The 17,870-nt window shown below is 37.3% G+C and overlaps 1 pseudogene; it reads right to left on the reverse strand.

Annotated features, from left to right (window-relative positions):
* Positions 1 to 11,921: 11,921 nt before the first annotated feature.
* LOC149151032 (S-type anion channel SLAH3 pseudogene) overlaps positions 11,922 to 17,870 on the reverse strand; it is a 34,959-nt pseudogene continuing 29,010 nt past the window's right edge.

Below are 17,870 nucleotides of genomic sequence, written 5' to 3' on the forward strand. Positions count from 1 at the left end.
TTTCTTACTGCATCTCTCTTTTTTATTACAAGTGTGATACTTTCCCTGATCTCATTTGTTGCATAACAAGGATACAATGGCTTATTAAGAGTTCTGGTTGATTTAACTCATCGTGTAGCATTCATGACTGCCTTAAAACCATTATTTTAGATATGAAACTGATCCTCACACTCACTCCTGAAATCTTAATAATCAAATGCTAATATTAACATGAGGAGAGATTGTAATCTTGTTTTGTTGGCAAAGTGAAGCGCTCACAAAATTCTTAGAATGTCTTAAGGTTAAAAGTTGTGATTGATATTCCTTCATGCTACTTTAAGCAATACACATATCTTGTAGAATATTTCTATGTTGAAGAGAAAGTACTTAATGATTTTATAAGATCAGGGTGAGCTTGAAAGTAGCAGGAAATGTATTTATCTTATTTGTTCCTATTTCACACTTTCCTTACAGTTGAGTACTGAATTGTCTCCAGAGAAGCAGTGTATATATAGTCTAGATTCCTTTTAAAGCATTCAATGGTTTTCTCAGATTAGTTGGAATGAAGTTGCTTTATGCTTCCTAGTTTTATTTCATGCTTTCCATTTTTGCAACATAGCAAGTAATCCTTTAAGAGGCTTTACATTCTTTATTTCCTGAATGGTTTGTCAATTTGAGGAGAATCTACATTCCCTTGTCCCCTGGACAACTGAGGTAGACTTTCTACAGGAGTCACTCAACCCAGAGGAGAAGCCAAAAGTAGACTCATTGTGTGTTTACTTTTCCTTGAAGAATCTTGTTCCTTTTTTTGAATGATGCCTTTGAATTGTTTTCAAGAGCTTGATTTTTATTCCACAGATCCTTGAGGTCTTCTTCTGGCATATATTGTGCTACGCCTCTAAGTTTACCAACCCGGATTGACAATTTAAATGTTGGTGTAAATCTTGCATTTATATCGCTTGACATTTTGGCGTCATTGCCAGGGAGGCATTGTAGAATAAGGCCTCAACAATTTTTCATGCTTTTCCCTTTTCTTCGCAAATGAATTTTTAGATTAATGAGATTCCCCTTGCTTGCTGGAGCATACTGGATGGTATTGCTAAATAGATCACAAGCCAAGTTTTCTTTATTGCAAATGAGTTTTTTTCCTTTACTACAAAGTGTGATGCCTGATTTGTTTCTTTTACTGTAATAGAGTTTTTACTGCAAAGTGTGATGCTTGATTTACTGCAATTGAGTTTTTAAGAGTTACTTTTCTTAATACAAAGTATGATATTGGGTTGTTTTCTTTACTGCAATTGAGATTATTTGGTTTGCAAAGTGTGATTTTCTTGTTGGTTCGTTCCTTTTAGCTGCAATTGGACTTATGAGTTAGGTGTTCCTATTTTTCTGGTGTTGTAAGAACCTCGGGCTCTAAATCAATGTGCTAACAAGACCTTCCATCTAGTAGGAAAATGCTAGGAAGTGTGATGTTATTCCAATAATTATCTCAAATCTTAGTAGAAGCTAGGGTCTCTGCTTCACAGAAAGAACACATTTTAGCATCAATTAGAAATAGGTTTATTCCCCTGGAAGAAAAGACTCTTGAAGATCCAGAAGATTTTCCTAGGGAAATCGAGAAGCTAAGGATCATTCTTGATGAGGAGAAGCCATTAGAAGAAGAGAATGAAGAACATCCATCTGATCTAGCCTGCACTTTAGGGGATAAAAAGAGAAATTTGGAGGATTTGCATGATGACCAAGAGTATATGGATCCCATTGAATCTTGGTTTCAGATGACTATCAGTATCCACTCCTCCTTTATCATTCAACAATTTGTAGCATCACATCAGTTAATGCAACTAGTTCCTCATGTTCTGGTATTTTCTCAAATATACTTTTCAAATTTGAACATGAGTAAGATTATCCTCTTGTTGCGCACATGGTTGCATTGGAAGTACTCCTATACTTAAGAGGAAGTCTTCCACTTCTTAGGGTAGAGTAGGATAGAAGAATAAATCAATGCCATGAATAAAAATGTTACAACAATGTTATTAGGGCTCTGACTTCCAAAGTATGGCCACTAAAACTACTTTAATCCACATTGGTTTTTAACACACACATTTGTGGTAAGTCTTGTTGAGCATGATTCACTCTAATACCTCATGATTTTGCAAAAGTGACCATGATTAATCACTCTAATAAGTTTTCATCTGAGATATACAATTTCAATTTCCCTTAGAAGGTATCATTGGAAAACCTCCTATGGTAGACCGCTCTTGTAAAGATCATAATGAGCCATTCATGACAACACTAGCATTATTAACTCAAAGAATCTTTTAGTCATTATCTGGGACATCTTATTTAAATGAATCTTTAGGGTAGAGGAACTAGCCAATAATGATTAGTCATTTAAAACTTTTCATGCCATACCATACTCTTAAGGAGTAGATCTGCCTCCCCACTTATTAAGTAACCTTTGAAGTTAATGAATATCAGAGTTTACGAAGGATTGATTGGAGGATATGAGGTCTCATGATGAGTCGACCTACCACGATCATGAGATCTAACATGCATGACATTACTGATATTGGTCATCAAGCCGGAGTAATGGCTTTCAACTTAAAAGTTGGAATACAGGAGGTCTCATCACGAGCTGGCCTGTTCAACCATATTACTTCTTGTGAGTGGCACTACCATCAACTGGTTACCAATCCAGGACAATGGCCTTCATCTAAATTTTAAAATTAAATAAGATAACTCTGAATCTATATCTAGTAAGTGGGACACAGGCATTTCGTTGGGTCAAAAGACATCCCTATCGAGGTTATATATGCCTACGGGCAGTAGGCCCATGTTTGTGGTATTAAAATTAATTTGACATTATGATTTACTCGGTTATCTTTCTCTTTCCCTAAAACTCATCATTTTATTTCTTAGACAATGGTTTTAAGATGATTTGAGCATGATGCTTTGAGTTCTATTTTTTTCGAAAATTAGGAATCTTTAATGAATGTGGTACCCTTAGTGAAGGTAATTCTTCGTATTGGATTAAGAAGAAATTTATTTTTTCATCTGGATGACAACAAAATTTAGAGTGTTCAATGAAGAATTTGTTGATTGATCTAGGAAGGTGTCATCTTGTTCTATTTTTATTTCCCTTTTCTGGTATCATAACTCACTTCAATTTTTTAGGGTATTTAGAGTGATGAATTACTCAGTGATGATTACTCACAAGGTGTTGATGGACAAAAATGTGTGTTGATTGTGGCCGCCTCTAAATAATCACTACATGGCCTAGGTACATGATTGCTACAATAGGTGCAGGAATCTTGTGGTAGTCTTCTTGAAATTGCACCTTTTCAACAAAGATTTGATTTTTTTGATGTTAATAAGACTCTGAGCAAACAATAGAATTATGAAAATAAATCTATGACAAACAGGGAGTTCATTTAGGATGGGGCAACATGTATGTAATATCTATCATAATGGTGTAATAATTTTTCATAATGTTTTGTACAAAGTATTGCTTTCCTATACCTGATCTTGTTACATCAAAGATTTCTTCCCCTTGATAATTTTATCATTCTTGCACTCAATGCTTACATAAGGGTTGTAACACGGTTTAGTAGACACTATAATTATGTTGCAAACTTGATGGAAACTTTAAAAGGATGTATCAGTGTCTTGTTGATCATTAATCTTTAAGTAATTCCCCCCTCCCATCTTCCATGATTTTGCATTCGGTACTCCATGCCCTAGACTTTCAATAAATATAATGGTATATGCACAAATATTTTTGATGTGTCTGGTACTTTGATGATAAGTGTCTGTGCTAGAGATGCCCTGATTTTGTAATTATGATCTCTCTTTCTCCATGATCGGAATATCTGTCGAATGCTCATGCACATATAACAGTTATGGATTAGGGTAATTATGTTATAAGGACGAGGAGGCTATTCGAAATCACTTTTATAAAGAAGAAGTTCAATTCGAAAGCCCTATGACAAAGATGAAAACAGGGTTTGAGTTCCCATTCAATCCTCCTAGAGCGAAAACTATTGACCTTAATTCCACCAATCAACAGAGATCAAAAAGCTCCATTAATGATTATATATTGAGGAAGAAAGATAGGACGATAAAAAGATTGAAAAGGAAGATAAAGGAGCTTATTGTTCATGAGGAAAAATTAAAAGGAGAAAACAGAGATTTGTAGAAACTTTGTATTAAGATGCATAATAAAAACAACAAGCTGAGTGTTAAGAATGAGAAGTTGCGGAAGCTGGCCGGGGATTGGATCGAGCAAGCTAAGTATTATGCTACCCATACAGGATTTTTAAAGGGGAAATTAAAATGGTCAGAAGAACGAAGGGAAAGAACCTGAACATTTCAATTAATACAACAGGGCTCTAGGCCACAACTTTGCATTTTTGAAATTTTGAAATCCATCTTATGGTTTGGCTTGCACGAGGACATGCAAGAAGATCAACGTGGGGGAGTGTTAAGCCTCCATTTTGTCTAAATTTTCATACAGTTTTCAAAATAACTCTTATGCTTGCACTTGGTGTTTATAGTCATTATTATCCTTTTTATGCATTATTGGGCTATTATCTAGAAGCATTCAAAGGTAACAAGTTATTGATCTATGAATTCTTCTTGTTTTGTTATTTTGAAAAGATTTGATGTGAAAATATCGTTAATAGTAGGCTCTCCTTGTGGCAGGTGTACAGTTCTTGTTCTAACAGCACAGTTCATGTTCCAGCAGTGCAAATCCTGTTCTCACCTCCACGATTTTCATACATCAAGCTGTCATGATGGAAAACGAGCATATGGGTTTTGAAGAGCAGAGGGTCAATGTGCTGATGTGTTCCCTTGATCGCACCCAGGTCTTCCAGATAGCACATAAAACGATGGTCAAAGTATGCGGTCAAATTATTTCTAGAAGCCACGAGGTTTAATAACAATGTGATATGCCCATGGACACGATGGCGAGGATTCCATGATTTGATACTAGTTTTTGTGCTTATATGGAACCTCAGATCGATGGAGATCTAGTCAGTAATTGAACTCCTTATTTTGGTTCAGAATTAGTTTGTAGACTCTAAACTTATGTGTTGTGTAACCGTGGATCTGGGTAGCTGAGAGGCGTTGTTGTTATAAATATGAAAGTTTCATACTATAGGGGGGGGAGATAGTTGTATTATGTAAATTGTATTTTGAGAGATAGAGGTTGATTTCATTGGGCAAGGAAGGGAGGAGTCTGTGCCCAGTGGGATGATCCCTTAGGAGGACCACTGGTGCCAAGCTCTGCATTGTTTAATTCTTATGTAACAAGATTTCAGATTAATATAATCCGACATTCGATTTTGTGTTTGCATTTCTTCTTAATCTTCTGGGATTGTGATTTAGCCTTTACAAGGGCAATGAGATGGGTGGTTTGGGCCCACCAGCCAGTCCATTGCTCGATACCTCTTAGGATTTTTTCGACATTGTATTTTGACAAATGCATAGTGTGTAAGTGTGAATAACTCTTCTTTATGCTTTGATCATTTGAGTTTGATTAATGATGTCGTTGTTTTCTTGGAATTTATTTCTATTAAGACTGAGACAAAGTATAGGTAATGAATGTTTTCTCACTGCATCTCTCATTTTTATTACAAGTTAAGTGTGATACTTGCCCTGATCTCATTTTTTGCATAACAAGGATACAATGGATTATTAAGAGTTCTGGTTGATTTAACTCATCATGTAGCATTCATGACTGCCTTAAAACCATTATTTTAGATATGAAATTGATCCTCACACTCACTCCTGAAATATTAATAATAAAATGCTAAGATTAGCATGAGGAGAGATTGTAATCTTGTTTTATTGGCAAAGTGAAGTGCTCATAGAATTCTTAGAATGTCTTAAGGTTAAAAGTTGTGATTGATATTCCTTCATGCTGCTTTAAGCAATACACATATCTTGTAGAATCTTTTTGTGTTGAATAGAAATTACTTAATGATTTTATAAGATCGGGGTGAGCTTGAAAGCAGCAGGAAATGTATTTATCATTTGTTCCTATTACATACTTTCCTTACAGTTGAGTATTGAATTGTCTCCAAAGAAGCACTGTATATATAGTCTAGATTCCTTTTAAAGCATTCAATGGTTTTCTTAGATTAGTTGGAATGAATTTGCTTTATGCTTCCGTGTTTTATTTCATGCTTTCCATTTTTGCAACATAGAAAGTAATCCTTTAAGAGGTTTTGCATTCTTTATTTCCTGAATGGTTTGTCAATTTGAGGAGAATCTGCATTCCCTTGTCCCTTGGACAACTGAGGTAGACTTTCTGTAGGAGTCACTCAACCCAGAAGAGGAGCCAGAAGTAGATTCATAGTGTGTTTACTTTGCCTTGAAGAATATTGTTTCTTTTTCTGAATGATGCCTTTGAATTGTTTTCAAGAGCTTGAGTTTTATTCCACATATCCATGAGGTCTTATTCTGGCATATATTGTGCTACGCCTCTAAGTTTACCAACCCGGATTGACAATTTAAATGTTGGTGTAAATCTTGCATTTATACCGCTCAATAGAGCAATAGATTTCTAGTCAGCCCGTAAAAGAGAATCTTTGGGAAATATTTGAGATTCCTGAGGAGCCCAAACTTGACTGAGTCATAAATGGTTCGAGTTTATAGTCATATTTCCCGGTTTTTCGCCAAGAATTTAACCGTGTTGTCCATTTCCTCATCAGAGTTATGCATGTTCAAGCCGTCCCCGGAAGTGGAGGTATAAGATGGATTGATGCCATGTCTTCTTTTGATTCTTGATGAGATGATGATTTGATGTTGACATCTTTGTTTTCCATTTTGTTGGAGGACCTTTGTATGCCACTTCATGTGAGAGTTTGTTTTTTTCATGCTGAACGAGAGCTTGTATGAGTGAGAATTCTTATAGGAGAATGTCTTATGGAGGGACCTGCCACTCTAGTTAAGGGAGTTATTCCTTGTATTGAAAAATAATACATCACGTACTCATCATCAACTTGCAACATTTAATGAAGCGGCCTCCCACTCTTGACACAGGGCCCCTAGACGTAACCCACACTAGGTGAACTTTGTTATCATGTTGTGTATGTTCTTTGATTTGATGGTTGCATTTATTTTTCCTCTTATTTAAAGTGTGCACATGTGGTTTTTCATACCCTTTCACATGCAATTATGCTAATGTCACAAAAGTAAAAGATATTGGTTAATTCTGGTAGCTGAGAGAATCAAGATCAAGTTTGGTATCAGAGCAGTCTTCTCAGTGATGTGAATTGTGAGTGTGAATGATAACCAGATATTGAACGTGTAATGAGAAGGAAAATGGAGGATCACAAATACCTCTATGAGGACCTCTTCAGGATGGAACACATGGTAGATATAATGTATGCAGATTATGAGGAGAAAATGGAAAAAGAGGAACAAGAGAAAGAAAGAGAAGAGGATGATGCTCCATCTCCATCTTCAGATGAATATTCTTCTTCTTCATATTCTTCTCATCATTCAAATGAAGATATCAACGAGAGCCTTCAAGTAGAGAATGTTGAATTGAAGAGACTTCTACAAGAAGTAGAAGAGGAGAATTAGGGGAATTTTGAGGTCTAAAATGAGCCTCCTAAGAAAAATGTACAACCAAAATAAACTTTATAAGAACTAATAGGATTCAAGATGATGATGTAAACCATGGGGGATGATTCACCATTTTTGGAGTAAAAAAGTAAAAATATTAAGAGATAATAAAATAATCAAACTACTTTTTTTAACTCGTATTTTGAACTTATCTCCCTAAGGTTTTACTCAAATTTCGAGTGGGAATACTCGTTGGATGAAAAATTTAATTCCTAATCCAAGGAGTACCCATGTTGCATGCTTTTGATGGCCCATGCTACATGAAACATGAGAAATACATGAAAAAACGTGATTGCAATCACGTTTTCCATGTATTTCTCATTTTTCATGTAGTAGGGTCCATCGAAAGTATGCAACATGGGTACTCCTTGGATGAGGAATCAAATTTTGCATCCAACGAGTGTTTCCGCTCGAAATTTGAATAAACCCATAGGGAGATAAGTTGAAAATATGAGTTGAAAAAATAGTTTTTTCTTTTTTCCCTCTAAAATCTGATTATGTAATCTAATATTATTTTATTATTTCCACTATTATTTTATAATTCCCTTAGGAGGCCCATTTTAGACCTCAAAAGTCCCCTAATGAAGTAGATATTGCAATTTCAATACGAGCCACAGAAGAGGCCTTGGAAAAGTTGAAGTGCAACAAAGGCTTAGCGAAGCCATCATCACTTGCTTCAGAGGTAAACAATGTTGGTAATTCTTCAGTTTCAATTTCACATGATGTTATTTTTGTTGGAAGCATTGAGGTACCCATTTCAGGAACTAGCATGAGATTCCTTACCAAGATGGGGTATAAAGGAGGAGGACTTGGTGTTAATGGTCAAGGAATGACTCATTCATTGGAGGTTATACAAAGACCTCGATTTGCAGGATTGGGATACATTGAAGGAGAGTGTTTGAAGGTAGAAGAAGCAAGGGGTTCTTCACACAAAGAATCTAAGCCATTGTCAAAGCCAACGAGGAAAGTGTTAGAAAATTATATATTACAGAGCAATGGAAGACATATAATATTGCATAAATATAAACACAAAAAACACATAAAAACAAGAGAGACAAATATATACATGATTCACCCAATTTGGGCTACATCCGTTGTAATTCCCTACAGCAGATCCGTTGTAATTCCCTCTTTGCTCTCACACAATCTCATCTCTCTTTTTCGCTCAAAATACACATCTACATAGCCACAATACAATTCCCTCATATATAGCGAGGGGTTTCCTTCTAGGGAAAAAAAACCCTAAATTAAACATAACTTCTACTACCATATTTCCGCCTAATGAATGGCCCAGATTGACTACGCAATTACAACATTTTACAAGGCAATTTTACATCTTTTTTTTAGCTTCGGGGGTGTTGCCGCCCCCCCTAGACCCCCCTTGTAGCGCCCCCCCTAGACCCCCCTTGTAGCGCAAATAATGGGCGGCGTTGTTGCCACATTATGAAATGGGGTCTAATGTGGCGACACCTCTGAATAAAGAAGATAATCAGGCTCCACACCCAACAAAAAGAGTACGCTAAAAACATATCACAATCTTCCCGTGAGTGTGAGCATTGCAGAGGAAGAGCTAAGGAAATTTATTCTCGTCATATTTGCACCATAGACAACCAAGCAAGGTATAAAAGAGCTCATTATTCTAATGTTTATTTTCGTTACAAGAAGATTAATTATGAGCAGAACTTGTGGAGGCAATGTACTTTTTGTGGCTTGTATAACCATGTTGTTGCCAAGTGTTGGAAGAGAATGGTAGCAAGGAAGAGAACAAGACATTTAAAACCTTCTCCATATCAAGGAAGGAAGAAGGTCCTGCAGGTCTAGAGGAAAATTAATTTTTGCAGCCATTGTAACAAGCATGGACATCAGAGAGCCACATGTTCAGAGTTCCATATAGATCAGTGATTGAAGGACCAAAAAGAACCTAAAATGGAGCCTGTCAATGAAGCAAATCAAAGAGAAATCCAAGTACAAGTAGAGAGCCCATCAACCTGGTTGGTTAAGAGATGGTTAACATTTTAAAGTAGTTGAGCATGGCCACATTTGTAAATCATATGTTGCGAAATAATTGTAAAAGTGGTGAAGTGTTTGCCATCACTTATGAATGCAACAAGATGACATTTTTGGCCTTTTTTGTTGATAATTGGGTATTGGTTTCTTGTTAGGTTTTTGATGTAAACTTGACCAATTAGTGTGTTATAAAATCTTTGAAAGTATGGGGTTTGGTTGGGTCATGTTTGGTCTTGTAAAAGAACATGTATTTTGCAAGTTGTTCTACAGGTTTGCATAGAATACAAGTGTCGGTTGATCACTTATAGCTCTAAAGTACAAAGGTGAAGGAGAAAGAAGTGTGACCTATTAAGCCACTTGTTGTGCAGATGAGGGAGAAAAAAAAATTGCAGATTGTGTTCATGCTTTTGGAGGACCAAAATCTCCTCAATGGGGAGGAATGATTTAGGTGGCTCCAAAAATGCTCAAAATTCAAAGATGGCTTTAGAGAAGCTAAAAAATCAAGGTCCTTGGATTGAAATAAAACTAGGATCACATCGAAGATCTCGTCGCAAGATTTCTAACAACACAGACGAAACTAAAATCCGAAACTTTATGAGAAAGTTATTGCATTTTGAAGTTTGTACTAAACAGCGAAAAAAAAAAGTCAAAGTCAAAAGTCAACCAGAGCGTGCCACGTGGCTCTTCCACATGGCAGCGCAATCAGTAGACTAGGAGGACCATTATAGGTGATGTGGCAATATCACAAGTCGACACATGACATGTATGTGACAGAAGTGGCATATGATGTGGACCAATGAGAGCCTGCCACATGGCCCAACCACATGGTGCCACATGGCACCTCAAATTAGGCCCAAGTGACCTTAGCATGGTGCAACCTACAATTTTCTCTTATTCTCATGGTTTGGGGAGTTTTTGTCTTATTATCATGTTTGGGGAGTCATTACAATATGTCATACATATACCATATATTATATGGTTTGAAAACTATATTAAAACCAAAATTGGGAGTCCATGGGTTTTGAACCCAAATTCTTCCTAACAACAAGTAATTACGCCGAAAGGCGTTTTCTCTATGGAGTTGGCTGGGAAAAGACTATTCACCCCAACAATTCTCCTCGCTCCATTTTCTTCCTCCTCTATGCCATCAAAATTCAACATGTGGTCATCCTTTATCCCATCAAAAAGTCAACACATGGTCGTCAATCCCTTCGTTGTTTGTCCTTTAGGGGGTTCTTCCGCAAATTCTAGTTTACTCCACATGTAAAACTTCTTCTACTCCACATGTAAAAATTCTTCATTCGCGTACATGAAATTGGTTCTGGACTTGATCCCGTCGCATTGATTCGCACAGGCTTAAGTGACTCATGTAGTTGCAACTAGCCTCCATGGATGTCACATAAGAAGTGGCCACACCAAACATTTCATCCAGTGACCACACCTTGTCTTCTACCTTGCAAATAAAATTTGAGCTAGGTCTACTTCTTCTACCTTGTAAAGAAAATTTGAGCTAGGTCTACTTGAGGCGACTAGGAACAAGCATCCCTACCACAAAAATATACAACCAAATTATTACTCTGCCATGTTGGATATCTCTGCTCGATTCTAGATACAAAGTCCTAAACAAAAATCAACTGAAAATACCAATATTAGCACTCTAATGCTCATAAATCTAACACTTTTGATGCTTGGAGTCAATCCGGAAATAAGAAAATTGAGCTTGAGAAAATCACGGATTGAACACAGAGTCTTAGAGGATGGATTGAACACGGGGTACAATAAGATTCAGAGCGCTTACAAAGAATAAGAACATGCATCCCTGCCACAAAAATATACAACATTGCTATGCCTTATTACTTTGTCTTATATAGCGATAGACGAGAAATCCCCAAATTCAGATTCACGAGAGCCTCATTTCCAACTAGGTTTCAAGATTTTGACCCTGAAGATTTTGAACCTGAAAATATTATACCATGGAGTCAGAGATTAGGCCTATGATTCCAATACAGTGAATGCCAAAATACATAAATAAAATATAAGAAAAATTGTTACACTAGCAAACAAATCCATTACAGTAGAATGAATAGAGTTCTTCTGCCTACAAATGCTTAAGCATTCTGCTCTTATGAAAATTCACTAACTCAAAAAGTCTGGATGAACCAAAGAACAAAAATAGTTACAATGACCAAGAGAAGTAAAAAATATAGCTCCAACAAATATCCAAAGGTTTCTTGAAGAAAAATCTAAGCTTGTGCCTAAAGAAAAAGCTAAGCCTGCTCTAGGCTCGCTCATATAAGAAATTATAAATTAAGTCGAACCACCAGATAAGTATACATAAAAAGAGAAATGAAATAGGCGAACCTGGAAACATAGCCAAAGTCTCCTTGAATTTTTTCCCAAGCCACAGATGCTACACTAGGAGTCGCTATAAATAAGAAAAAAATAGGGTGAAGCTCTGTCACAAGAGACTCATTTGTGGGTAATCTTTGGTACATTGTCACAAAAGGTACTAGGTAATGGGCTAGCTCCATGGCAAAGAAAAAAATATCTCCCTCCTTCTACCTAGTTGTTGCTCCAAGCAATGCCCCAACAAAGTTTCCAACAATTGCCAAATAGTTTGAAGGATTAGCTACTTTAGATAATCTTCTACTACCTCCTGACATACACTGCATGTATATCTTTAGCTCCAAACAAAGTATAGGGGTCATAAAAACAAAACATATAGCAAGATGTAGAGTAGTTGTTATGTGTGGCAGCATCCCAATAGCTAAGAACATACAAGCTATCCATGGTGCAAAGAAGAAATTCACTCGAATTAGATGATCATATTCACGTCGAACTTGTTTCCATGTTTTTTTTCTAGCAAAGTTGAAGTATGTATTCAAAGAATTTTGTGTTATTGGTCCCTATGGATCTTCACCAACTTTCTAAGGTTGAAAAGAGACCTTCTTTGCTTGATCCATCTAAAATTTGGCAGGTGAAGATGGCATACTAATTGAAATTACATGGTAATGAAGAGGATTGCCTGGTATAGCAGGTGAACTTGGTAGTAATGGAGGATGGATAGTTTTAGACATGCTTGAGATTGTAGCTGCTTCATCAAAAATTCTCAATGGAGAAGTTAATTCTAGAGGAGAATTTGATGTTTCCTTGGTGATTGCTTGCGAAGGGTTTTCAATGTCATTATCACATTTATCAAACACACAAGTTGTTTTAGATGATATAAGCTACAATAATAATGGTAGATTTTCATGTGGTTCTCTTCCATATGAACTAACGATTTTAGTTGACTCCATATTGATGTATACTCCAGAATCTGCAGCAAACAAGAAACCATTGAGGCAATGGAGGAAAAATTAGTTGACTAACCAATTTATTGATTAAAATTTCTTGAGCAATTTCACAACACATGAAGATGGAAGTCGAACCCTCAACAACACAAACCTAGACGTGAATGTGATATTTAAAGCTGCAAGGCTCGTATTAATCTTTGTTAATCTGAATGTCCTCTCTTCTAAAGTATATGGTCCCACTCAAAATCTTATACCAAGTTATCGATCGCCACCTGAAATCACGTCAAGTACCCTAATTTTTTGCACACTTCATTTTCTAGCTAGCAGGGGCTTTTTTTTAGCCTTAATGGTAGGAAATTCTCTCAACGTGCAGGAATGCAAATGGACAGAGAAAGCAACTTCCATCAGCGAGATGGTGCTACCTCAGCTACAGATGAGAGATACGGATTCATGAACCACACTTCCTACTGATCAATTTGCGACGCTTGTTGTAATGTCAAAAAAGATAACTATTGCATTCAGACAACTGATGGCATAAAGTAGTGGGAACCTTGTCCAAAAAAACAAATTCATGTTAAAGTTAATCAATTAGGTACGCTTGTGTTTCAATATTCATCTTTGGATCCAAGGGTGTAAAATGGATCCTAGGCCATCTCAAGAAGCACCTTTCTCGAAACCAAGAGAAAGTCTTGTTTATCAGGTTGATATAATTTTTGTTTTCATTAAGTTATAAAATTATAAATGGTTTCTTTTATAAAATGAAAACCAAATATAAAAGTTGTGTTTTTAACTTAGTATAAAACCTTCTTTTAAACAAAATACGTAATAAAAATAATATATATTGAATTAATTGTGTTTTTATATAAATATTTTAATATATTCATTATAAGTTCAATTAAAATTATAATATTGAAAAATAAAATAATAATAAATAAAATAAAATAAAAATTTAAATGAAAGAGTGGAAATTAGTAGATTTTTACATATAGAATAAGAAAAGAGTTTTTTGAATTAAATATTAATATTAAATAATATTATATGAACATCTAATAACAATGTAGAGAATATGTAATTTCAAAATCTTAATTATTCAGAAGGCGTTTCTCACTGCAGCTACGAGTTTAATTGTAGTCGATTTGTTTGTATGTTTCCTTGCATTCATGCCTACTGTACTGGCTTTGCTACAAATTGCACAAGTATGGAGGCCTCTTTTACTTGATTATTACCTTCTACATTCCCCACTTCTCCTTTCAGAATTCCTTTTCACCTCTTGAAGCAATTTCTAGTATAATATGACTATGCCAACCATTGTACCAACCACAAACTTTGTCTTATTCACCCTCACACTTTGTTATAAAATGCCATTCAAATGGTTCAAAGGGAACCATGGAGAATGATGTAGAATACATGAGAGAGAAGGGTGCATGCAAGCCAATGACGACATGAATCTCAAGAAGATTCTACGAATATTTTCAGAGCATAGGTTAGGGAATATTCCCAAGAATATTTTCAATTAGAAATCTTTAAGATTCCCTGAGGGGCAAATTTTGACAGTTTCATAATTATGTCAAGTTTATACTCAAATTAACTAGAATTTCACTAGGAGTCTAATGGTGTCACCAATTTCCTCATTTGAGTAGCAGAATTTCATTCAAAATGTAGAAAATAATCTTTTTAGAATCTTAAGGAATCTTTGAGATTCCCTGGAGGCCCAAAAATGGAAATTTTAGAACCAAGCCAACTTTATACTCATTTTTCTCAGTTTTTTGCAAGGAACGTGATGGTGTGTTCAGATTATTTATCTAAGAAATAGATTTTTAGTTAGCCCACAGAAGAGAATCATTGGTAAATCTTAGAGATTCCTGGGGAGCCCAAACTTGACCGAGTCAGAAAGGGGTCGAGTTTACAGAAAACTTTCACGATTTTTCGCCAAGAATCATTGGTAAATCGTCAACGAATTTTTTCCAAAAAAATGTCATTTAGGGCCTCAAAACGGCTCCGGAAGTTTAGGTTCGGAAAAACTGCAAAAAAAAGTAAATTGTGCTACAATTAAGGGAACTTAAAAATTGAAAGAAACAATGGTGAGGATCCAAGTGTAATAGGCGGGTGGCTACCAATATCCACCTGGATCAGTCCTCCCCCTTAGGAAGCAATGGTCCCCATTACGTTGAGTTCCTCCATGAGATGAGGAAACTTCTACTGAACTTGGTCCCTAGTGAGCCATTTGCCTTGGTGAAGGAGTTGGCCTGCTTTGACAACTCGATATAGCTATATCCTCTATTGCCAAGTGTTCTTGATCTGTGTGTCCATGATCTAATCAGTTGTGGCATGTTCCATGTAGTCTGGGTTGAGCTCTGTTGGTGTGAGCTATTCTGCAATGTCAGATGTGTCCAACAATGGTGGGAAGTATGGCCCAATACGATCTACATTGAACACGGGGTGTAGACTAAGGAACGGTAGGATGCTAAGCTCAAAGGCATTGTCACAGACGACCTTGGTGATGGTGTATGACCCATATCGGAGTGGGCGAAGCTTTTGGTGGGATCCAGCAAGGCGCTCCGTCTACAAATGTAGCCAAACTTTGTCGCCCACCAGGAACTTGTACGACACTCAATGCTGATCATGGCTTTGCTTGTACTTAGCATTAGCTCTGTCCAATAAATCATGGACCTATTGGCAGATGTGTTGAATACACTCAATGAAGTTGTTAGCCCTTTCAGCTTTGGACTGCATGTGAGCCGAATCTACCTAAGTGCCTGCAAATGGTATGGCCACATCAATGGGGCATAATGGTTGAAACCCCAATCCTACCTAAAAGGGGCTATGGCCTGTTGAGCTGTGGAGAGCTCTGTTGTAGTTGTGTTGGACATAGGGTAGACTTTCATTCCATGTGCATGCATGCTTTGAGTTGTACATGCGCAAAATGTGTACGATCATCCTGTTGACAACCTCTATTTGACCATCAGTTTGGGGATGGAAAGTCGTGGACTTAGTAAGTTTTGTATCCAACATCAACCAAAGACTTGACCAAAATGCACTCAGGAATCTGTTGTCTTGATCTAAGATAATGGACTATGGGATCCCAAAGTGTACCCACACTCACTCAAAGAAGAGCTTAGTAGTGGCCTCTGTTGTGATACTCTTCTTGCAGGCCACCATGATGGTCATCTTAGAGAATCTGTCGACAACCATGAAAACGAAATCATTGTCGTGCTTAGTAGAAGGAAGGCCCAACATATAATCCATGGAGACAGATTCCCAAGGTTGACTAGGAGTAGGTAGAGGAGTATACAAGCCTTTCTTCTTGATGGTTGGTTTGGAAATGGCGCAGGTGGTGCAGGATCTAATGTACTTCCCAACATCCTGACAAAGTTTCGACCAATAAAAATACTTCTGCAATACCACCACTATTTTCTCTACTCCAAAATGTCTAGCGACCTGACTATAGTGTGCCTCCCAAATCATCTTGGCACGCTCACTTGAAGGAACACAGATGTGTCCCAAGTGGCATAACAATGCATCCTAAAGGTGAAAATTTGGAACTTGCTTCCCTTCCAAGAGTGTCTAGTATATGTTGTTGAATTCTGGATCGCTCTTGTAAAGATGTGGCCACCCCGATGTCTCATGCCCATAGGAGTTGAGAAAAGTGATTAGCACCATGACCAGTGGTCGGCTGAGACAATCAGTGACATTATTGGTGTTGCCCTTCTTATATTTAATGTTAAAATGGAATTATTGTAGATAGGTGGACCATTTATGATGGCGATCGTTCTGCAACTTCCCTTGCGTCTGTATGAACTATAGAGGTCGGTGGTCTGCATGGATGATCGTTTTCTTCCTCAGAATGTAATGCTTCCATTGAAGGTAGGCCTGTGCAATGGAATACATTTATTTGTCGTAAGTGGGGTACTTTCAGGCTGTGTCTGAAAGTTTCTCACTGTGGTAATCCACTGGATGCCCATGCTAAGCAAGAACTACACCAATAGCATAGTCAGAGGCATCTGTCTCAATCTCAAATGGTTGTTGCAGGTCTGGTAATGTGAGCACTGGTGCATAACAGAGGTGATTCTTCAACTCAGAGAACGCTCGTTGTTGGGTTTCCAACCAAAATAACTTTTCTTTCACTCCACCCTTGGTGACTTGACTTAAAGACCAAGTGATATGAGAGAACCCCAACACGAACCTACGGTAGAAATTGGCAAGACCCAAAAAGCTGCGGAGCTCTGTTAGAGTGGTTGGGGCTGGCCAATCCCAAATGACTTGTATCTTGGATGCGTCCACATGTACACCCTTCCCATCAATGATGTACCCCAGATATTAAACCTGGGTCAGGCGAAAGGTGCATTTCTCCAAGTTAGCACACAGCTTGTGTTGTCAAAGGGTTTGAAGGACCTATCGAATATGGTGGAGGTGCTCTTCCCAACTCTGGATGAAGATCAAGATGTCATCTAAATACACCACCATGAATGCATTGGTGAAGGGTCACAATATGTCATCCATCAGTGTCATGAAGGTTGCATGGGCGATCGTCAATCCAAATGGCATGACCAACCATTCGAAAAGGCCCTCCTTGGATTTGAAGGCAGTCTTCCACACATCAGAGGGTTCAATAGGCACCCGGTGATAACCTGACTTCAAGTCAATATTGTTGAAATATTCCCCCCCCTTGAGCTGGTCCAGAAGGTCATCAATTCGCGGGATTGGGTACCTATTACAGACAGTGATATTGTTCAATGCCCGATAGTCAATACAGAGCCTCCAGGTCCCATACTTCTTTTGTAGCAGTACAATAGGGCTCCCACAGGGTGATGAGCTTAGCCTGATGTGCTCTTTCTACAGTAGTTCTTGAATATGCCTTTTGATCTCATTGTTCTCCAGAACAGAGCATCGATAGATCAATCCATTGGGAAGCAACACACCGAGGTCAAATCGATGGAGTGCTTGACCTGACCGTGC

This window comes from Pinus tabuliformis, chromosome 9 (genome assembly GCF_031772625.1).
Source record: "Pinus tabuliformis cultivar Carrire ecotype Pingquan chromosome 9, CPIR1, whole genome shotgun sequence".
NCBI lineage: Eukaryota > Viridiplantae > Streptophyta > Pinopsida > Pinales > Pinaceae > Pinus > Pinus tabuliformis.